The sequence below is a fragment of the Astatotilapia calliptera genome, chromosome 4, assembly GCF_900246225.1.
Source record: "Astatotilapia calliptera chromosome 4, fAstCal1.2, whole genome shotgun sequence".
Lineage (NCBI taxonomy): Eukaryota > Metazoa > Chordata > Actinopteri > Cichliformes > Cichlidae > Astatotilapia > Astatotilapia calliptera.
The window spans coordinates 4,533,539-4,542,887 of NC_039305.1; the positions used below are offsets into that span (position 1 = coordinate 4,533,539).

A 9,349-nucleotide genomic window follows, 5' to 3' on the forward strand; every position below is an offset into this window, starting at 1 on the left:
GCACAACCCTCTGTAGAGATCGTCTGGCCTGCATGTGCTGTTCCCGAACCAGGTTAAGATTTTCCCGCCAGGATAGCTTCCATGGTGCAACGAGGTAAAAGTTTCCTGAGCACGCTTGGAGGGCAGTTGGAAGTCTCTCAAGCGTCTGAGGGTAGAGACGCTGTCGAGGGCCTTTTTCACCACGGTGTTGATGTGACAGGACCATGACAGCGTACCTGCGTGATGTGAACTCCAAGGTATTTGCAAGCTGTCCACTCTTCTCCCACTGGGCACCCATTGATGACGGGCGTCTGTAGTTTCCTCGCCTGCTTAGTGCTGAAGTCCACTATCAGCCTCCTTTGTCTTAGCTGACGTTTAGAAGAGGTTGTTCCTCTGGCACCAGTTCTCCAGATGCCTAATCTCCTTCAGGTAGGCCGTCTCGTGTTATCAGAGATCAGGGGCCCCCACGACGGTGTCGTCAGCCAAACTTGAGATGGTGTGGAGCTGCTAGTGGCGCACACAGTTCAGTTATGCTTACAAAAGAGTACAGCAGGGGGCTCAGAACACACCCTTGGGGGGCTCCAGTGCTTGAAGTGGTGGAGGACTGAGAACATGTCCGCCCATCCTTACTGCCTGTGGTCTGCCAGTTAGGAAGTTGGAGATCCACTGAACATAGATGAGCTGAGTCCCAGATGCTCCAGCTAGTGGTGAGTGTGGAGGGAATTATGGTTAAATGCCAGCTTGTAGTCTATGAAGAGCAGTTTAACATAATCCCCCTTCTAGTGTCCAAGTGAGTGAGTGATGTGTGAGGAGATTTGAGAGATGGCATTCGTCTGGTGGAACGATTTGGACGGTAAGCGGAACTGTAGTGGGTTCCCCAAAAAAAAAAAAAAAAAAAAAAAAAACTGTGTCTCGGTAGTGAAGAAATGATGAAGTCTGCTGACAGGCGTTTCCAAAGCACTTCATCACTACTGAGGTGAGGGCTTACAGGGCCGATAGTCATTGAGAGAAGGGCAGGTGGGGTTTCTTCGGACAGAACAATTTGATGGACTCTTGATGAAGCATTGGGGTCACCACTGAGATAAAGAGATGATTGAATAATCTCAGTGAACACAGGAGCTAGCTGGTATGCGCAGTCTCTTAGGATACGACCTGGGATTGCCGTCTGCGTCCTGCTGCGTTCCTGGTGTCACTCTCTGAAGGCTCTCCTTACTTCATTGCTCGGAACATGATGACCGAGCACGGGATTATCCCGGTGGCTGCAGTATTTATTCTGTCTGGCACGCCAATTAGCGCCGCTAACACTAGCTTGTTGGAAGACCTTAGCTGCAGCCTCGAAGCGAGCCCATAGAACATGTTCAGGCTCGTCTTGACCAGAGTCAACAGGCCGCAGTTCGTCATACCGGTTGTTTGGTGCTTTTAGTCGTTATTGTCCTTTAGTCCCCGCCACAGGACTCCTAGAGTCACTCTAGTTGGAGTTGTGACTCTAGGTTTCTCCGTAGCGCTGCTTCGCCTTCTTTCCACCGCCCTGCCGCCACATTATATGACGCGGCTTTGTACGGGTCCATGTCCCCGCTAATGAGTCCTCGTGTTGTAGGCAGCGGTGCCGGATCTCAGCAGCGTTCGCGTGATGGTTTTATCCACCCACGGCTCTCTGGTTGGAAACGTTGTGTTGATAGGTCTTTGTCTTCCACGGTATCATCCGCTAGTTTCCCGATGAATCCCACAAACCGCTTCCATAACACACAGTTGACGCATCGTCCGGGCTGTTTCGAAACATGCCCCAGTCTGCGTCATCGATGCGGTTCCTGTAACGCCGGGCCACCCGATTGATCCGTCCAGCGCGCGACCTTCCTCTGAACCGGAACTTCCGTTTGCAGCCTTTGTTGTTATTTGGTCATGTGAGGAAGATGTTGCGGGCGGCTGAGTCAGATTTGCCAAACGGGAGGCGGATTGTGCCTTGTAGCCGTCCTTGACGTTAGTTAGTGTAGCAGTGGTCCAGTGTCCTTCACCCTGGTGGGGCAGGTGATGTCGTTGATATAAAGTCCGGCGCTGCCCGTTTTGAGGTTTGGCGCTATTAAAAGTCCCCCGTCACAATAAGCGCCAGCTCCCGTACGTTGTGTCTGGTGCTGTGTTGAGTGCCTCATGCAGCTCGCATTATAAGGCGGTGACCGGTCCGCTGTGTGTGGAATATAAAACGCGCCTTACAATGACCCGATGTAAATGTCCTGACGTAGATTAAACACACGGACACCATCATCATATTGGACAGTAGTTCCAGATTTGGTGTGCGAGGGAGCGTGGTGAGAGGAACAACGTTCGCTACTGTGTGCACCAGTTGTTGTTCACCATCTTAAACACACGCCGCTCCCCTTGACTTCCCCGAAGTCCCGTGTCCTGTCCATGCGGTGAACCAGAGAAGCAACCTCGGCCGGCTGGAGATGGCGTGGTCCGGCACCGCTGGGGTTTCAGCCATGTCTCCTGGTGAAGCAGAGGAGATTGCGCAGTCACCGATTGTCTCTCTGGAACTTATCCTGGCCCTGAGGTCGTCCAAGCTTGTGTCTCCAGTTGACAACTGGACGTTGGCGCAGCAGGATGGCTAGCGGCAGGAGTGTGCGTGTGTCACGAGCCCTCTCAGCCTGTTCTTTTTTCTGACGCCGGCTCGCTCCCTCTAGCCGCCGCCGCTGTACCCTTTGTTCTCCCTCGAGATCTCACTCGGCCAGCTCGGATTCGCGTAGTTAAAACTCGAATTGTGAGTACATTCGTATACCAATAGAAACAAATGAGTGTCACGTCATACCTAATTGTACCCAATGGCTGATTGATTTTTGCGATTTTAGAAACGCTTGAAAACTAACTTAAAAAACAAAGACAAAGAAAAGTGGTCGGAGCAGTCGTGACGGCCAGCCGACCTCACCGGCGCCATCATTCTAGTGCAAAGACAAGTGGAAGCAGACAAAAAACAAGCAAGCATGCTACTAACTTTAGCCGAAGCATTTGTTTAGACAGCTGTTTAATATGCTGCTGAGAATATAGCCAGAAGAAGCGGATAGTATAGCTTTTATTTTGGAAAGAGGACATTTCTCTGTAATAACTCTCTTTTCCAAAGATGAGTTGTTCCTCAATCAGATACAGGCTCGCAATATCGCTAGCCCGACTCCGGGGCTTAGCGATTTTCAGTCGGCTACCAAAATCTATCTCTCCCTGCCCGTCGGGCTATATGTTAGGAAGGAAAAATTTATGTCAATGTTTGCTTTGCATTCTTCAAAATGTAGCTGGGTAATATGTCCATTGCATCGGTGAGCCACTGTCAATATGTGACATATTGAAATCGCGTTTGAATTGCGCTTGTTTTTTGCTTTCACTTTGCAATCGTGCGAACTGTTATTAGAGAGCGACAGCACTGATCTGTGAGTGATGATAATTTGTGCACCAATTCCTCTGACATCGTCTTATTAATCGTTAGCTTACTATGCAAACATGACAAGTGAAATCTCCCGCAGCAAGCTTAAACATGTGAGAGGTTGATCGCGCAGAGAACGCTGAGCTTTTGTGAGTGCGTGTGTAAAAGCAGCAGGATTTATATTTTTAGTTCTGCTGAGCCAAATAAGACAGGTCAGGGTGAAGAAGTGACAGCCAAAGAAAAGCTTACCACACAAATTATGACAATCAGACTATAAAGGCAAAAAGAAAGTGCAGCTTTATGGTTTCATGGACAAAATAATTTCTGTGGCTAGCCAATATGACGAGCCTAAATAACCAGGGCTGCAATGAGTGCGTCCGCAGGTGCGCATTCTTGTCAAAATAAAAAACACGCCACAGGGGTTAGGGTTAAATTTAAAAATGTACTTTTGAGTTAAAATATTATATTTATAAGTTTAATAAATGACAAATTAAAAAGGCATGAACATTTTATGTATCGAAAAATATCGAACCGTGACACCAAAGTATCGAACCGAACCGAACCGTGAATTTTGTGTATCGTTGCACCCCTAATAAGCATGTATTTGAATCTGTAAATATCCAAATGCTGAATCAGTGACATTATCCCATAATTTCTGTGGATAAGACAGAAAATATAATTTTGATAGGAAACTGTCCTCAATAGTTACACTGTGAGATAGAGCTGTGCAGGAGGTGAGATTTTTAAAAAAATCATTTTCCAGATCTGTTTACTTGCTCTTTAATTGTTTGCTGTTAAGCCCCCAGTACCAGCTGTTTCCAAATCTCTGTGAATGTACTCATGGCACTGATCAAATTGTGATTGATCAATAATTTTTTTAGTGGTTGTTAATCAATGCGTCAATGACAATTTTACATATTAATGGAAGAAACCTGACCTCACAGCCCATTGTTTGTCAGGTGGGGTGCGTTTCAGTCAGTTATAGGAAATATACTGTTTATATGGTTGGGGAACCTGCAGTCAGCTGAGGCTGAAAGAAATTAACTTTGATGAGTGACGAAACGACTGAAAACTCTACTTCTAGGATGAACAGAATCAATTTTTTGGAATTTCCTTACTGGATGATTGAGCATGCATCAAAACATTAATAACGATATATGAATATCTCACAACTGTATGACTTGACACCATTGTTTTAGGGTATCCATATGACAGTACAAATATGATTAATAATTTTCTAGGAACTCAAAGAATGTGTGTAAATTGGAGGTTTAAAAGCTAATAACAATCAGCTAAAAGCTAAATTGCCACTGACTGCTGAAAAGAGTAAGGCTTTATTTCATATATGGTTGGACCCACCTAACCATGGATCTGAAGTCAGCAAAACAGTTACACAATGAGTCCTGTCCATTTGATCCCCACCAGCCCGTACTACTGTTACATTCCAATAAAGAAAATGTTGTGGGGGAAAATAAGAATTGGAGAAGGCAGAATCATAAGCAAACACAAACTATTACAAAGTCTAAATTAATATTGGTACGCTGATATTTCTGAGAGCAACAAGAAAGATGTTAGCAAAAACTTTGATCCTGACAAGAAAGAGAATATAGCTCAAGAAAATTGGTCAGAATTTCCACACAAGTCCACATTAGCCACAAAAACCAAAGATAAAGTGGCACACTTTCGTACTCCTCGATGTCAACTTAAGTACTCTTGGTAAATGTACCACAGAGCCATGCAGCACACCCTAATAAGCCTAGGATGACAATAAATAAAGAAATCTCTCTTTTGAGTTTCAGTTTGCTGCCTCTTTGTTTGTTCTCAAAAGATACAGACTTTCTATTGTGCATAATTTCTCTCTCTTTTTCATTCATTTCCACAAAAGACACAGACTGTTTTTTCTGTACTTTTCTTTTCATTTCTGGATAAAAAGGCATCTCTAGGGAAAGCTTTCTTTTTGTCTGATGTCTTCAGACCTTCATTCAGAGAGTCATGGATGTTTTGCCATGACTTCATCTCTGACTTCCAAAGTGAAGCTCTGGCGCTGATGAACTTTGAGGTTTAGTTTTGTTGGCTTTACCCAGACTGATGCTTTCTTGACAAATGGAGATGATGTCCATGGCCTAGAAAGAAAGCATTTAGTGCAATGGCACTAGCTCTGCCTGCCTTAGAGAGAGCAAGAGACCCTTTGAATGTTTTCTGACTCAATTTCTGGGATTTCTGGGACCATCTTGGGTGCATTACTTAATGCTTTACTTTTCTGGGCCACCATCTTGCCAGAACCTGTAACCAGGTTTTTTAGATTTTACCAATTTAACATTCGAAGCATCTTTAACCAGGGTGTGTATCTTCTTTCCAACTGACCAACTTTCCAAATCCCATGCACATATTTTTATAAAAACCCACTTCTATGTTATCAGTTGGTTGACTGATCACCTTTCCCAGACAATTCTTAATATTTTGCACATCTTTCGTGAACTTCTGAAAGACTTTATTGGCTTTGTTTTTTTCTCTTCTTTTAACTCTCATCTCTGTGAATGTGGTCACAGCACTGTTGGTTCCACTCAAGATTCCCATTGCTGTCCCACCTATTGACAAACCCAGAGATGCGCCTGCTGTTACAGGACTTAATGCCAAACCAACAATGGACAGCACACCTCCCACCGCTCCCACTGAGCTGCCTGTTATGCTAGAGATTTTTGCTCCCTTATTCATTCTATCTAACTGTACAGCACACTGCTCCAGGTCTTCTAGGAACTTCAGCATATCCGGCTTGTCGGTTTTGGACCACTTTGATGAAGTCAGAACAGGACTTTTCCTGGAATAAAAACACCATCCGGAAGTTTGGGTCCATCCTTAGTGAGGAAGAAGAAAGTTTAAACTCTGTAATTTTGTGCTCTTAAGTGAAAGTAATTAGTTAAATGACAGACAAGAACATTATAATATGTTAAAATAAAAAAATAAAATATTTGCTTTGATAATAAAATTTTTTTTATTGAAAATGCAAATATTAGAAAATACTGAAAAGCATTTTTAAATGCTTCCACAATCTTGTGCTGCCTTACCTCTCTGAGCTTCTTCATTCCTACACACTGTCAGTCTCACAGGGCAGCTGGCCAGCTGCTCCTGGAAGTACTGAAATCTAGGAGGAAGCTCAGAGGGGACAGGGCTTTTTCTAGCGTTCCTCCTAAATTATGGAATAACTTGCCCTTGGATGTTAGAGGGGTCCATTCGCTGTCCACTTTTAAAACGTGAAGAAAAAAAAACTTTGGTTTTTGGCCCTCTTGTAAATTTGTTTTTATTGATATTTTATGTATTTTTTAAAATTTAATTTCAATGTACAGCACTTTGTGTCAGCTGTGGTTGTTTTAAAGTGCTTTGGATAGACGGGTGGATATACCTGACCTTCAAAGTGAAACATTCCATAATTTGATTGAGTCTTTTTTTTGTGATCTAAGCTCTAGTTGGACCACTAGTATTAGTGAAAACATTCAACTGTTAATTTGATGCAATTTTAATGCCCTAGAATTTACCTTTTCTTTACTTTTAAATGTTTCTTCTTTTTTTTCAATTTCTCTTTTCTTTCAATTTTTGAGGTACAAAATTACCCTGGTTATGTTTATAACCAGGTTATGGCAAAAATTCTGATTAAATTTAAAATAAGTCTATAAGAAGACCATTCTTTGCTGACCCATTCAATCACAATAGTTCCTTTAAATCTCTCACATGACCATATATAGCATCATAAACGCCTCACTTTAGAGATATGGAATTTCAGATATTATTCTGACAGATAAAGATTTGTGAGTGATGCTGTACACCAGGGGTGCCCAATCCCAGTCCTCGAGAGCTACCGTCCTGCAGCTTTTAGATGCATCCTTGTTCCCACACACCTGAATCAAATGAATGGCTTGTTATCAGGCCTTTGCCAAACATGATGGCATGCTGAAGAGATCAAACCATTTGATTCAGCTGTGTTGGAGTAGGGATGCATCTAAAAGCTGCAGGATAGTAGCTCTCGAGGACCGGGATTGGGCACCCCTGCTGTACACTGATAGACTTACCTGATTTCTTTAAGCAGATAAATATGATGAAGCATACTTTGTATGCCAGCCTCAGACAAATCCACATTCAAGTCTACCACGGCCTTTGTGCTCTTCAGCCAGATATCATTTATGGCACTGTGGAAGAAACAGTTACACTTCTTATGTGTTCTTGCTTCTGTAGTAAGATAAGAATTGAATAACTGAAAAACAAAATATGGTATTTACTAAATGTTACCGTTCCTCCAGCTTCTCATGGATTTTCTGGGAGGTCACTATGTATCTGTCCAGCTGATATGCCAGCACATCCACATTCTCAAGTTTTGGGCGGAAGAAGACTTTTGAATCTCTTTTAAACTCCAGCAGCAGAGGGCAGATTTGTTGTGCAGCACTGATGACAGACTGAATATGTTCAAGTCTGATCCCTTCAGGCAGGTGTAACTCCTGGTTCTCTTTAAATACCTGCTGTGAGGTGACTGCCAGCTTCTCCACTGCATCCAAGAAAGGCTGGAGTTTCTCCTGGCCTCTCAAAACGTACTCCAACACTTCAGTCAGCTCCTTTTCCAGCTTTTCCCGCCTGCTATCTGCACTTTGTTCTTCATGAATTTCAGAAAGGTCTTGCATTTTTCCTCTGAATTGTAAACATGTGTGATTTTCAGGTCTAGTGCGTCAATGCCATCTTTGATGTCCATCAAGGTGTCTAACTCAGTCTTTGTGCGCAGCAGCCATTTAGGGAACCCCTCACAGAATCCTGTCACAGTGTGGATGTAGGTGAGGGTGTCTGTGATGTAGCGGCATAAGGCCGTCTGTAGCTCCTTTCTATAACATAAAACAATATTGTCTGTATGTTGATTTATCTAGGCTGATATGGAGTAATAAAAAAACAACTTACTTGAAACTTTTTTTTTACTTGTTATTCTTTTTCTTATTCTTATTTCCATAAAAAACTGAATAAGAAAAACATGTTTTCTGATTTTTCATTAAATATAATTACCCGAGCAGCTTATACTAATGTTTTTGCAGTATATAATGTGGCCAGTCATAGCATAGATCATTTTTACTTTACCTTTTTCGTGACATCCTTTGCTTTCATGTGGTACACTGTCTTCTTCTGGTTTATTTTGTTTGCCAGGAAAAAAGTAAGGATTGAAAAGGATTTAATTTAAGCAGAGATGTCAGTTAGTATGGTTGCGGAGCTTTGTTTTAAAACCTTCATTCGGGTAAGTTTGGTTGGTTTTGCTTTCACTTCTGATATATAAAAAGTACAGAGAAACCACACCCTCTTCTGTCGTTATCTCTTAAAGGTCTGGTTACACTCTCTATAAATCAATCAAATCAAGAAATTAATGTTTTATATATATTAAAAATGAGTCACTAACCTATCCACAGAGAAAACCACAAATCAACAGCTTTTAGCTCCTTAAACTAATCCAAGGGCGTAGATTTGGCATGGACAGAAGGGACATGTCCAACCAATATCCAGTGATTATTAAATTGTCCCCACCAATAATTTGATCTCTTCAAGTAAAGAAAATCAAAGCCAATTGGAAAAAAAAAAAGAAAGATCTGTCAACGTCTCATTCACCTAGCGGTGCTCAAAGAGTTAAAATATGTTCTCTACTGGAGTCCTACATCATGTGACAAATATGGCCAATGTTATTGGTTGTGCCTTTCAGGGAGCTCTGTTAAGTTTTAGCAGAGGCAAGCCTGCGCTGCGAGGAAGTTGTGCCGAAAAGTGATTGCCGTCCGCGGGAACGCGCGCAGCCGCTTAAAGCTGCAGCGCCCGGATTGCTTGCGTTGAAAGCTACTTCCGTGCAACTGATATAAAAAACCCAAAAACATGTATGCGCATTTGTGGAACTTTAACGTGTCTTCTAACCGAATTATGACGCTTGTCAGAAGGTTGCTTTCAGTGTGTGGCACA

The 9,349-nt window shown here is 42.7% G+C and overlaps 1 pseudogene; it reads right to left on the reverse strand.

Annotated features, from left to right (window-relative positions):
- Positions 1-4,023: 4,023 nt before the first annotated feature.
- On the reverse strand, positions 4,024-8,779 carry LOC113021515 (uncharacterized; annotated as a pseudogene).
- Positions 8,780-9,349: the final 570 nt, after the last annotated feature.